General features: G+C 39.0%; 1 protein-coding gene across 1 annotated transcript in view; it reads left to right on the forward strand.

The window, feature by feature from the left end:
• Positions 1-12,524, forward strand: part of LOC149267115 (F-box only protein 6-like) — a 48,740-nt gene extending 36,216 nt beyond the window's left edge. The window contains exon 2 of the mRNA XM_089431419.1: positions 12,193-12,524. The gene's annotated coding sequence lies outside the window, so the exon portion shown is untranslated. The remainder of the gene's footprint in view (positions 1-12,192) is intronic.
• Positions 12,525-13,386: the final 862 nt, after the last annotated feature.

Raw genomic sequence — 13,386 nt, forward strand, 5'->3', positions numbered from 1 at the left:
TGAGGATGAGATGATGAAATTATGCCATGAGGTCTCCTCCTTTTATATGCAACGTTGAGGTTAAGTTGGGGATGAAAATGATTGTTTTGTTGGTTGGTTGACCTTGACAAATTGTCAAGAATATAAATATCATTATGGTCATTACCGCTAGGGGCAAGGCAATATAGAGTTTGAAGGGGTAAGTTATTCAACCGCGCTTTGCTTTGGGCGGGTAAGAGAGGCACATTATAGATAATGCTGCGGAACTCAAATACTTGGTAAACTTGAATGGGCCAGATTATGTGACCAGTAGAGGAGCCTTTTGATTAGGGTTGAAAGCGATCGTGACCAAGATGCAGCAGATCCATATCTCCACATATACATGTCAGAATCATATGATATTTAGATCACTCCTACACCTCTCGGAGAGAGGAATCCAAGAAAAGTATTAGCTACCATAAATAAGGTGACCCATATGGAGTTTGGCCCTAGTTTCCAATTTTAAAACTCCCTCTCAACTAGGGAGAACTCCATCTACTAATCCATCTATCAGTCAGTACTATCTCTTCCATCAATGCATTGCTCTGTGCTGCTCTGCTCTACTGAACTATGAAGAAGAAATGATCGAGAATGTATCATACCATTCTCTACTAACCCGAAGTCAGTCCCAGATAAAAGAGAGTGTCTCATACCACTCTTACTGACCCAAAGTCAGTTCCAATAAATAGAGTGTGACATACCACTCTTACTGACTGGAAGTCAGTTCCAAATGATCCCAGATCAATATCATCCTAGCATAGGGAGTACGGTAGTACACGATGTGTCCATCGGTAATACTATGGTCCCTATCCTCATTTCCCTGCTCATTGGCTAGATGAGAGGTACTTCCCATGAGTCCCAGATTGCATGGGTAGGATGTCTCAGCAGGAGAAGGATGAACCACTCATCCTGCCTACCTGTCGCCATGGGGTATCACAGGGGAAGGCTGAACCACTCACCCTGTACATAGCAAACCACTAGGGGAAAGTTGAACCACTCACCCTATGGTTGCTCATCGCTCCAAGAAGTACCCAAGCCCCCTAGAGCTCCCAGAGCTCAATGTTCATATCATACAGGACCCTCATAAGAGGGTCTCTCCACGACTCCTATTTGTTCTCGGAAATTCAAGAATTTGACCTTTCCCAGGGGCTTCGTCAGAATATCAACGACCTGCTCATCAGTCCCAATGTGATGGAGCCTTATTGCTCCTCGTTGTACCATATCCCGGATAAAGTGTTACCTAATAACGATGTACTTAAAGAGATCATGAAATACAGGATTCTCTAATAATCGGATCCCACTCTGGTTGTTGTAGAGGATCAGGGTGGTATCCAGCACATGTCCAAACAGCTCACTGAAGAGCTTCCTCAACCAAACAACTTCATAGGAGGCCATAGTTGCAGCTATATATTCGGCCTCAACGGTGCTCAAAGCAGCCAACTTTTGCTTCCTGTGCATCTAGGATATCGAAGCAAAACCCAAAGAGAAACAACACCCTGAAATGTTCTTGCGATCCATCACGCTACCTGCCCAATCAGCATCAGAATAACCATGCAGCCTCACATCAACGATAATGTATCTCAGTGCATGAGTGATTATGCCCTGAACATATCTCAGAAGATTCTTAGCACCAATCCAATGTGAGTGATGAGGCTCAACTATATATTGACTCAACGTATCAACTGCAAAACATATATCTGGATGGGAGTTCACCAAGAACATCAGTGCTCCTATGAGTTCACGAAACCGAGAAGCATTTCCCAATTCAGGTCCGGCAACACTACCGCATAACTTCTTAAATTTAAGCTCCATCGGGGTAGTCACAGGGTTGCAGTCCACCATCCCAAATCTTTCCAATATCTTCACAACATATTTTCCTTGAGATAGGAAAATTTCTCCTGGATTTTTCCAAACCTCCAACACTAGGAAGTAGTGCATCAGTCCTAGGTCCTTCATCTCAAATTCGAAATCCAACTCCCTCTTACATTTGTGAATGAGAGGGTCTGCACCAGTCAGAAAGAGGTCATCCACATAAAGTACCAGTATGAGAGGTCTATCATCTTCAACCTTAAAGGTTCAGATCAGCTTCACTCCTAGTGAATCCCAACTTCATCAAATAGCTATCGATCCTCTCATACCAAGCTCATGGTGCTTGCTTCAACCCATAGAGATCTTTCTTCAACCTGCATACATGAGATTCTCAATCATGAATATCAAACCCCTCGGGTTGTTCCACATAGACTTCCTCTTTAATCGAACCATGCAAGAAAGCGGTCCTGACATCTATCTGATGTAGGTTCCATCCTTGCGGATCAGTAAGGGCTATGATCGAGCAGATGGTGGTGTATCAAGCAACAAGTGCAAATATCTCATCGTAATCTACACCTTCCTTTTGAGAGAAGCCTCGGGCAACAAAGCAAGCCTTGTACTTTTTTGGACTCCCATCAGCTCCATGCTTGATTTTGTAAAGCCATTTAGAGGTGACCACCGATTTTTCATGGGGTCTAGAGACCACATCCCATACATCATTCTTCATAATGGACTCATATTCTTCATTCATAGCATCCTTCCATACTTGATGCTTCACGACTTCTTCAAATGATGTAGCCTCATTTTGAATGATAGTGCTCATAACGGTCAAGTATCCCTGATACCTAGTCGGCTTCTTGCTTTCACGGAAATTCCCTCTTGATGCAATGTCTCTCGGCATCTTCGAGAGTCTCCCTAAGCCACAAGGGCCTCTTCTTGGAGGAGGAGAGCTCCTGAAGAGGAGGATCAATAAGATCCATAGGTTCATCAACATCCGGCATCGATTCATCTTCTTTTTAATCCTGCTTTCCGGTGTCAGCTTCTTTATCCTTCCTTGGTATAGGAAGGTTGTCAACCTTGCTAAGAGCCATATCTTCGTCAAAGGTGACATCATGACTTATCTCAACTTCCATTTGACCAGCCACATAGATTCTATAGCCCTTAGAATTTTCGCTACAGCCCAAAAAGATTCCTTTCTTTCCAGATGCACCTAATTTGGTTCTCTACTCTTTTGGCACATGAAAGTATATGGGACTCCCAAAAATTCTAAAGTGAGAGACATCAAGTTTCTTACCAGTGAACATTTCTTCAGGAGTTTTGGAGTCCAATGCTTGATGAGGGCATCGGTTTTGAACATACACACTGGTATTCACAGCTTCGGCCCATAAAAACTTCAGAAGCCTTTGATCATGAAGCATGGCATGAACAACTTCCATAATAGTATGGTTCTTTCTTTTAGCCACACCATTCTGCTCAGGAGTGTATGATATAGTGGTCTCCCTCCTAATGCCAGCTTCTCTGCAATAGTCATGGAATTCATTGGATTCATACTCGGTCCCATTATCGGTCCTCAATATCTTGATTCTCTCCTCGGATTGATTTTCGATCATGGCTTTGAAGTGACGGAACCAAGGGAACACTTCATCCTTCTTTTTCAAGAAGTAAATTCAAGTTTTGCGAGAATAATCATTTGTAAAAGTGAGATAGTATAAATATCCTCCCAAAGAGTTTACGAGCATCATACCAAATATGTCGGAGTGGACCAATTGCAATATATCTGTGGCCTTGCTATTACTTGAGGGCAGTGGTCCCCTTTTAAGTCTTCCTTCGGCACATCCTGGACATACACCTTCATGCTCTACTTTGAACTCGAGCATCCCTATCACCATCTGTCTGACATCGGGTAAGGCCTTATAATGAAGGTGGGCAAACCTTCGGTGCCATAGTTCAGATTGTAGAGATGCGTCGCAAGACATGGCCCCCAATGGACTTCCTCCAACTTGATACAAAGTGTCAACTCGGAACCCAAGAGTGAAAGCATCTTTAAAATTCTTTTTCCAAACACGTACCTTTCCATCGATGAATTCCACCTTGAAACCTTTGTCTTCCATTGCCGAAATGGACACCAGGTTCTTCTTGAGATCACATACATATAGAACTTATTGTAAATGAATCGTGTTACCTTGATTCAATTGAAGGGTAACATTCCCTACACCCTTTACGAGATAGGTGGCATTGTCTCCAAGAATAATTTCCAAGTTTGTCTCCTTCTCTGTCAAATTAGAGAGAGCTTCCTTGCATCCGGTGAAGTGCCTTGAGGCACCACTATCAATAAGCCAATTCCCCAAAGTGTCTGAAGGAGAGGTAGTGGAGAGGGTCGATATAAGACAATACTCATTTTTTTTATTGTTAACAACATTTGATTCTTCATACTTGAATTTCCTTTCTTTCTTGGAGGGTTGACCATTTCCATGATGTCCCACATTCCTTTTTCCTTTGCCATTGAACCTACCATTCCTTTGATTGTTGTTGAAGTTGCCCCTAGAATCATTGTGATCATCATCATGTGATGTGTCCCTTCTATTTGGACACTCCCTTGCATAGTGACCAAATCTATTGCAAACAAATCACCTACCCTTCCACCCTTAGATCTAGGCTTTCCATTGAAATGACCTTTGGACCCTGCATTATTTCTCCTTTTGGAATGAGCAAAGAAAGTAGTGGGGTTGCCTCTATTAGAAGGCATTTCTTGCTCCACCATTATTGTTTCTTCTTGAATGCATCTCAACATTAATTCTTCAAACCCTAGAATTCGATCATTATTTAGAATAGTGGTTCTAAATATATACCACTAGGGAGGGAGTCCTCCGAGGGTAGTGATAGTAAGTTCCTTGTCAGGAATGACCTCTCCAATCGATAGAAGATCATTCTTGATCACAGTGATCAGACCATCTTGCAAACAATTTGACACTGCAAATACCTTTCCCAATCTTGAATTACCTTGTTTGGATGTTGCAAACCGCTTGAGAACCTTCCTGTGCACTATAAACAAAATTTTGGGTTTGCTGGAAATTACCGTTTTAGGGTAAACAGGGAAAATTAGGGTTTGATTTTAAACGTCTCTCTTGGGCTTCCAATTGCTGCTAGTTGTCACATCATGGATGAACATTGAAAAGGGATAGTGCTTTGTGAAAAAACACTTGGGCACTTGAAATTATGGAGTTGGCAGCTCGAAAACCTAAATTTAAATTTTTTTGGTAAGCGCTACGAAAATATTTCGTAGCGCCAACTGTAGGTTTGTGATAGGCTAAGTGTGCTGCAAAAAACTTAGGATAAACTTAGCGTTAAGTGAAAAGACTTGATTAGACATGTCTCTAACCTTACACACAAAAAATTAATAACCCCCCTTTACATAAACATGACTTGGAAAAATGAGTTGACAAATATAGCCTTTGGACTTTAAGGAAAAGGTGCAAACTTGATGCTAACAAATAAATCCCATGCTTTGCAAGTAGCTATCAATCCTAGCATACCATGCTCAAGGAGCCTACTTGAGCCCATACAATGCTCTCTTTAATCTTCACATGTGGGAACCCCTCCCATGCACCTCAAAACCCTCTAGCTGCTCAATATAGATTTTTTCCTCAACAACACCATTAAGAAGGTTGTCTTCACATCCATCTGGTGAATTCTCCAACCCATATACGTTGCTATAAAGATAATAGACCTGATGGATGAGCACCTAGCTACAATGGTGAAGGTCTTGTCATAGTTGATTCCTTACTTCTACGAAAAACCCTTAGCCACAAAACAAGCTTTGAACTTCTCCACATTGTCATTTGCAACATGCTTGATCTTGTACACCCATATGTAGCCAACCACTGACTTTCCCTCTGGCCATGGCACTACCTCCCAAACATTCTTCTTGATGATGGAAGAGTACTCCTCCACCATGGCATCCATACACAATTGATGCTCAAATGGCACCTAAAAACTAGCAGGTTCGGCCTCAATTAGTTCACTCATCAACGCCATATAACCAGAATAACATTGAGGAGCCTTGCTCAATTTGATTGAATATGTTGGTTTACCAATGTAATCCTGAGGTTCTCAACAAGAGCCATCAACCCCTTAAACCGGTTGAAACCTTATCTTTATTCTTCATGAAATAGATCTAGGTATTCTTGGAGAAGTCTTCTATGAAGGTCACATAGTAATGGTACCCATTTAAGGATACAATTGGCATTGGCCCCCACGCGTCTAAGTTTACCAGGCCTGAAATCCCTTTGGCTCTAATGGCATTGCTCGAAAAGTTGGTCTTTTCATACTTTCCTAGTGTGAAACCCTTGCACACATCATGTTGGTCAACCTTTAGCTGCAGTAGCCCTTTCACAATCTCCCTAAGCACATTAAGTGCTCCATTATGAAGATGAGTCGTCCTTCTAAGCCACATCTACCCCAACCCTTTGCTAGAACTCACCAATGCCTGTGTTGGCTCAAACTGAAGCTTGGACAAATTGCCTTTCCTGACCCTTATCACTTTGATTGTCCTAGAGTTCTTGGGCTTAATGTATACATTACCCTCCCTAAAGGTTACGATGTAATCCTTGTCCTCGAAGGTAGCAACTGAAATCGGGTTCTTGGTCATGCTCGGAATGTACAACTTGTCCTCCACCAATAATAGTTTGTCAGATTCCCTCTGAAACTTGATTGTGCCAACACCATTTGCCCAGCACTTCACATTCTCTCTAAGTTCTATGTAGAAATCCATCTCCTTTTCCTTCAAGCTGGTGAAGTATACCTTAACTCCCATCATATGGAAAGAAGCCCCATGATCAATACACCACACGCTGGTGGAAACCAAGCTCGAGAGACAAGCAATGAGTGAAAACTCATTGTCAAAATTTGTTGCAAACTCGTTCATTTTTGTAGTAGCAACAACCTGCTTCTTCTATTTTCCCTTATTCTTGTTAGGGCACTTGTTAGAAAAGTGTCCTAGGCTATGCCATGCAAAACACTTGATCTTACTTAGGTCCTTGTTCTTCTCACCCTTTGAAGAAGATGACCCATCACGTGGCCCCTTCTTGACCTGAGACTTATTGTTGCCTGCTAGGGCAATTTTCTCCTCCTCTTCAAATCTCTTATTTTGGTCACCACACTGAGCTCCCTCTCAGATTTCTTCCTAGATGAAATCATTCCACATCCTTTCCCAAGAGGGCAAGTGCTCCCAACCAACAATACACTTTGTGAATTCCTCCCGTTATTGCGCAAAGCCATTCAAGTCTATATGCACTAACTCAGGGTTTGGGATCGTACCCCCAACAACTACCATTCCGTCCCTCAACTGCGTTATCCTGGTCAAGGAGGTGGCTATGCCCTCACCCTTGGACATTATGTTGTTGTGAAGCTTGTCTCTTAGCACCATCTTACGACTTTGGTAGTTGCTCTGGTACAGCTTGGTGAGCGCATCTAACATCTTCTTAGCATTGTCTTTTTCCCACTGATGGGTTACCAAGTAGGCTTTGACCCCATCGAGCAATGGGATCTGAACTAGGCAGAGTAACTGTTGTATTAACGAAGTTCTACAACTTGTTCTCCTTGAGAACTACTCTGATTTGAACCCTTTATTGAAGATAGTTTGAGGAGCCTTCTCTGTCCTCATACCAAATCCTAGTGGCCATGACAGTAAACCCTAGAAGCTTGTTCATTGAAATTTGAATTCTTGACCTGGTACATTGCATCAAATTGCCTAAATTCGTATTCAGATGCTACATGTTTGATACCATGTTAATTCTTAAAAACCCAGCTACAATTTTGATGTCCAACAAAATATTCACATAACAAAGAATGAAAGATGCTTTGTAAACTAATTTGTAACAACAAATACTCTGGGTTCTTAACTAGCACAAACAATAGAAACAAAACTCACAAATCCAAACACAAATAAAAGAATGACAGAAATTACCCCCAAAACCCCAATGAGGGGAAACCAACAAACGATGGGCTTTGATTCAGCTTCCAAAATTAGTTTACAGCAGATCTTTACGAAACAAGATTGATATGGAAATTCGTAACAACGAATCTAAGTCAAATCAACCCCTTCTCACCATTGTATGGCCCCACAAATCAACCTCTGCACCCAACAAATTTATGCCTGTACAACCCAGGAAACTCATGGTTGTATGGCCCCTTTTTCTTAACCTGCTCGCTGATCTGAAATTGCCCAGTATGCTACCCTAGTGTCTTGACCTGCTCTTCGCTGCTTTGACTGTCAAAACGTTCTTTCCACCTGAATGGCCAAGCATGCCAATCGAATGATCTCCTCAACAGCTCAAACTCCTTTCATGAAGTGCTTAACACTAATCTTTAAATAGATGGATGGCTGAGATTTCATCTCATGTCTTGAGATCAAGGGATATAACTTAATCAGTGATTGGCCCTTTTAACTTTTCAAAAAGGTGGCCAGTAAGTCAAATAATTAAATTAAGTTATCTAAAGTCCCAAATTAGGGAATTAATTAAATAATCATTGTAGGAGTTATTTGAGGTGGTTGGCTGCATGCCATGGCACATGACCTATGCAGAAACACCTTCCAAGCTACAAATTCAACGCTTTTACCCATTATCATTATAATTTCTTTATAAATTCCTTCGATGTGCCATTTAAAAGTTGGTTGTTTCTTCCGTGATTTGAACACATAATCTGAAGGACAACACATAAGCATTGAAGTTTGAATCACACTCACAATTCAACAATTGACAAACATTTGAGGCTTCATTGGAACAAGTCCTACATGTGGAAAATGAAGATGGTACGCAAGACAATGAGCCACACAAAGGGTCCACATTTCATTGAGCATATTAAGACTTCCTCCAATGCTGAATCTTCTCATGAATATTTTATTTATTGGCACATCTTTCCAAGAAATACTATTTAAAAAGTTTAAAGCATCTTTTATCAAACTTTTATGGTTTAGTTTTTATGTTCCTTTAGAAAAAAATAACATTGTTCCATGTGGAGGCTATTAATTTAGGAAAAAAACCTTCCATATTGTAGTAAAGGAAATTGTTATGGTTTGTGTTGAAGTTTCTTCTCAATGATTAATAGAATATAATCACAATATTTATGAACGACATTCTTTGTATTTCTACTTCAATTTCACAATTGAGCTTCCCAAGCAAGTTGTCATGTATTTCAGAACAGCTTACATTGCACAATAAGCCTGCAATCATAGTCAAGTTTTTTCTTCTTAATCAGGCATTTAGTCACAACTAATGGTTGTTTATAGAGCAGTGTATCATCAATCCCCTTTGTTGGAATACCTCACTCCTAGGGTCCAATATGAATATCCTTTTCCTGAGCCTATCTGAAGTAAGAGGTCCAATGATGCTATGCTCTGCTCTGGCCTTCTTTGAGCACTTGAAACCAGAATACGGGAGATTTTTGGAAGTTAAAGCCTTTGAGGTTCTTGTCTTTAGAGACCACCTCTACCCACAATCCAAAAATTAAGTTGCACCATTTTTAGTTGCTTTGGAATCTTTCACCAAGTAGATTAGGTGACCATTTGTAATTAGAAATTAAAATGGCTTACATACATGATGCAACTCCTTGTTTCTATTTGCAATTAGATTTACAAGGAAAATAGTAGATGTTGCATTAAAAGCAGATTGCATGGAGGATGGAAAGGTCTCAAATCTCAAGAACTTTGATGAAAATGGCCACATCAAGTGCCAACATATTATTCTTAACAACCTTGTTTGAGTAGGAATACCAAATTGCAAATGTTGTTTGATACCCATAGCAATATATCTGGGTTGAGGGGTCTTGGTTAGTGTGTGTTTTTACTAGCAATAGCGGAAAACCTAGAGCTAAAAAGAATACGATGATGTACCATTTCATTTCATCAGACCACTTATAGAAGATGAAGAGATAGAACTTCAATATCATACCACACGAGTAAATTGTAGATATGTTTGCCCCTGTCCAAAATAGTATCGATCATTCTTTAGTAATTAGAATTCAGATTACCGTAAATACAATATATTGACGTGATTTATGTATTAATAATAAATAAATGGAAAGAGGTTACATAAGATCTTTCTCTCTCCCCTTGTAAAAATGTAAGAAGACATTATAATTTAAATTGAATACAAACTTGATGGTTCTCATAAATTGCAGAGTTCCTTCTCGGTTCAATACTTGATAGAAATGAACTTCTTCAAAATGTTCATTAGTCATTTTTCTGATATTGCTGATCCTCTCAATGAGCTTACTGCAAACTATTAACAGTTCTGTTCAATTCAATAACCGAAAAGGTTTCCCGTGACCTTAGTTTGCTTCATGTATAGTGCCTATCACTTGTTCTTCTTGTATTGCTACAACCATTTTCGGTAGGGACAGATGCTTTGCAATTTACTTTCGGTGCTGTTCTTAAGCCAGAAGGAGATCTAGTTGGCTGTAATTAAGGAACTTTTTTAATCTAAGTTAAATTATATGTGATAAAATTTTATGCGTTGTTTAAGTATTGAAGCGTTGAGGTGTCACCCATTTTGTTTCCTACTTGTTTTCAAGTGCCTATCATAAGTTCTTAACTGGAATCTTACATCCAAAAGTCAAAAACCATTCTTGTACATACATGTCAAATCGAAACCTCTTTAGGATAAGCGTGCAGTTCCACTTCGCTTTAAAATTGGTGATAAAGTAGGGGACACAGATTTAAGTAGTGGCATCACCATAAACTTAAGCCGTTAGATTATGGCCTTTGTACCATTAAGTAGGCTGTTGGAGTTTATAAGGATTTGCATTATGGTCCTGTACCATTAAACTAGGCTGTTGGAGTTTATAAGGATTTGCATTATAGTCCTGTACCGTTAGGCAAGCTATTGGAGTTTATAAGTCTTTGCATTATGGTCCTTGTACCATTAAGCAGTGTGCTGCAATTAATGCTTCTTGACTTGATTTTCCAGTTCAATTGGCCATCCATGATATTGTAAAATACTGCTTTTGGATATTCAAGCTTGAACAAGAACTAAGCTGACAATTCAATAAATCTAGTCTATTGGATAAGTATTAAGGGCACTACCTTCCCAACCTACAAATCTGCCCATCTAATAGAGAAATAAGGGATAATATCCTGATGAGGGAGGAAATAAGAAAGTATATTATGTAATGTAATAATGTTTCTCAATTTCATAGCACTGCCATTAGTAACTGATTGAACAGTTATGTGAGAGGCTAGCATTTGTAGAACAACCAATTCAAAAGCCATCTCTACAACTATGACTGCCTTTGTAGAACATAACCTGGTTGCTTGCATAGATGTTTTGTAAAAGCTATTTGACAATTTTCAAACCTCATAAAAATCATGTGCATTGTAGCTTGTATATGCCCTTTCAACAGAACTTTGTAATATGCCTCTGGCGATGATATCCAAATTTCATAAAACCAACCATAATTGGATTGGTGTTTGTGTATATTACTTGGCAACTTTGACAACTTCTATATTAGGTTTACAAGAGTATGACTGTGAGTTGTGGCAGTGTTTTGCGGGCATGCATACCCTAGATTGAAGGACACATTTTCCATATTTCTTGTGAAAGGGAGATGAATATGAGTGCTCGTATCCCCAGCATCCACAAACATAGTGGGTGCCATTTCCATGTCCATTGCAGATGGGGACATCCTTTGGACATTTGGGCGGTAAAACCCCATCCAGGGAATGTCAGGACATTCCTGACACAGGTATAAAAAATGAATATTAAAACACTTAAGAACATTTGCTTTTTCACTTTTCTAAGTCCTTTCCAATGCATCCCACCTTGCATAAAACAGCATAGAAAGGGTTTTCCAAACCTAGACTTGCATTTGCATCATTTTTCATTCAGAAAACTGGCAACAATAACCAAGAGGAGTGTTTCTCAACTACAATGGGCGTGTTTTAGCAAAGGTGAGAAATTTTTAAGCATTTCAAGTTAGATAAAGTTTGGGGGGGTGTTGTCTGCTGAAATCTGTGATGTCTCTTTTGTCTTCCTCGATCCGTTTTCTCACCTCCATCCCCAAATTGGTGTGAAACACGTGGTTAGATAATTCACTTCCCACCCATCGTCTGGCTTATCTTAGAGCTATGAAAAGCATACCACCTTGCTTTATGTATATCTTGACCTTCTGCATAACAAAAATTTATGGGTCATGGTTTATATGCTAGTTAAGTGTATTCTTCTAAACCTTGATGCACATAAGCTGTTCTCTACTTTTTACTATTTTCAAAAGGAAATTCCCTTCAGCTTTGCAAAATAGTGTTATCAAGAATCATGATTTGAATATCAATACTGATGAATGTTTTGTCTTGATTATATTGCATTGTAGATTCCCTTCAATATCAGTTTGGCGCGGAGAAGAGATGGAATTATATCAGAGTTCGGGGAATTGGACACTTTTGACACTTTTGAGTTTGTGAAGCACTGTTAAGAATTTTGGCTTTTAAATTATTGTTGGAGTCAAATTAAAACACAAGTGTGTTAATTGTTCTCCTCTATTAAGGGTATGGTGATTTAATCAAATAGGATATTTTGTTAAAATAATTTCCAGGTTGTTTCTTAATATGTTTTTAGTTAGATGAAAATTCCACTATAAGATTTCAACCATTTAACAAGAGCATGTTTTTTTTCGGTTGAATAACAATTGAATTTTGACAAAAACATGTTTTGCAAGTTACGACAAAAGCACATTTTGCATTTTCACTTGAAAACTATTTGATTTCAGGGATATATTGTATTTTCAAATTTTAGAAAACTTCCCATGCAATGTTTGGGAATTTACCCTTTAATCTTTATGCCATACTAAGTCGCTTAACTATAAGGGATATGTAAATATGATATCTCTGAAATATGGGCCAGTGCTGATAAAATACAATACTTTTTAGTTGAACAACATTTCCTTAGTCATTTTGATTTTAATGTGGTTCTCTTTTTTGTTTTACCTTTGTAGTAATATGTGATAACAGATAGAAATGCTTATTGAGTGTCTAAATGTAGGAATGAACATTTTCTTGTTTGTTAGGTTATGTGAGTCTTGAGGTCACTGGCATGCCTAATCTGTGGCGTGAGTAGTTGTGACCTAGGGGCATCACCCTGAGATCACCCTGGGATTATTATTAACAACCTTGTTTAAGTAGGAATATTAAATTGCAAATGTTGTTTGAGACCTATAACAATATATCTAAATTGAAAGGTCTTGGTTGTGTGTTTCTTCTAGCAATAACATGCAACATAGACCTAAAAAGAATACAAATACATTTTCATTTCATAAAATTGATTATAGAAGATGAAGAGGTTGAACTTCAATGTTATACGACACAAGAGTAAACTGCAGATATGTTCGCCACTGTCCAGAATAGTAACGATCATTCTTTAGTAATTAGGATTTACATTTTCGTAAATATAGTACAATGACATGATTTATAATTGATAATAGACAAATGGAAAGAGGTTACATAAGGTCTTTCTCTCTCCACTTATATAAATTTAAGAAGACATTATAATCTTAATTGAATACAAACCT

Source organism: Pinus tabuliformis, chromosome 6 (assembly GCF_031772625.1).
Source record: "Pinus tabuliformis cultivar Carrire ecotype Pingquan chromosome 6, CPIR1, whole genome shotgun sequence".
In the NCBI taxonomy this organism is placed as follows: Eukaryota; Viridiplantae; Streptophyta; class Pinopsida; order Pinales; family Pinaceae; genus Pinus; species Pinus tabuliformis.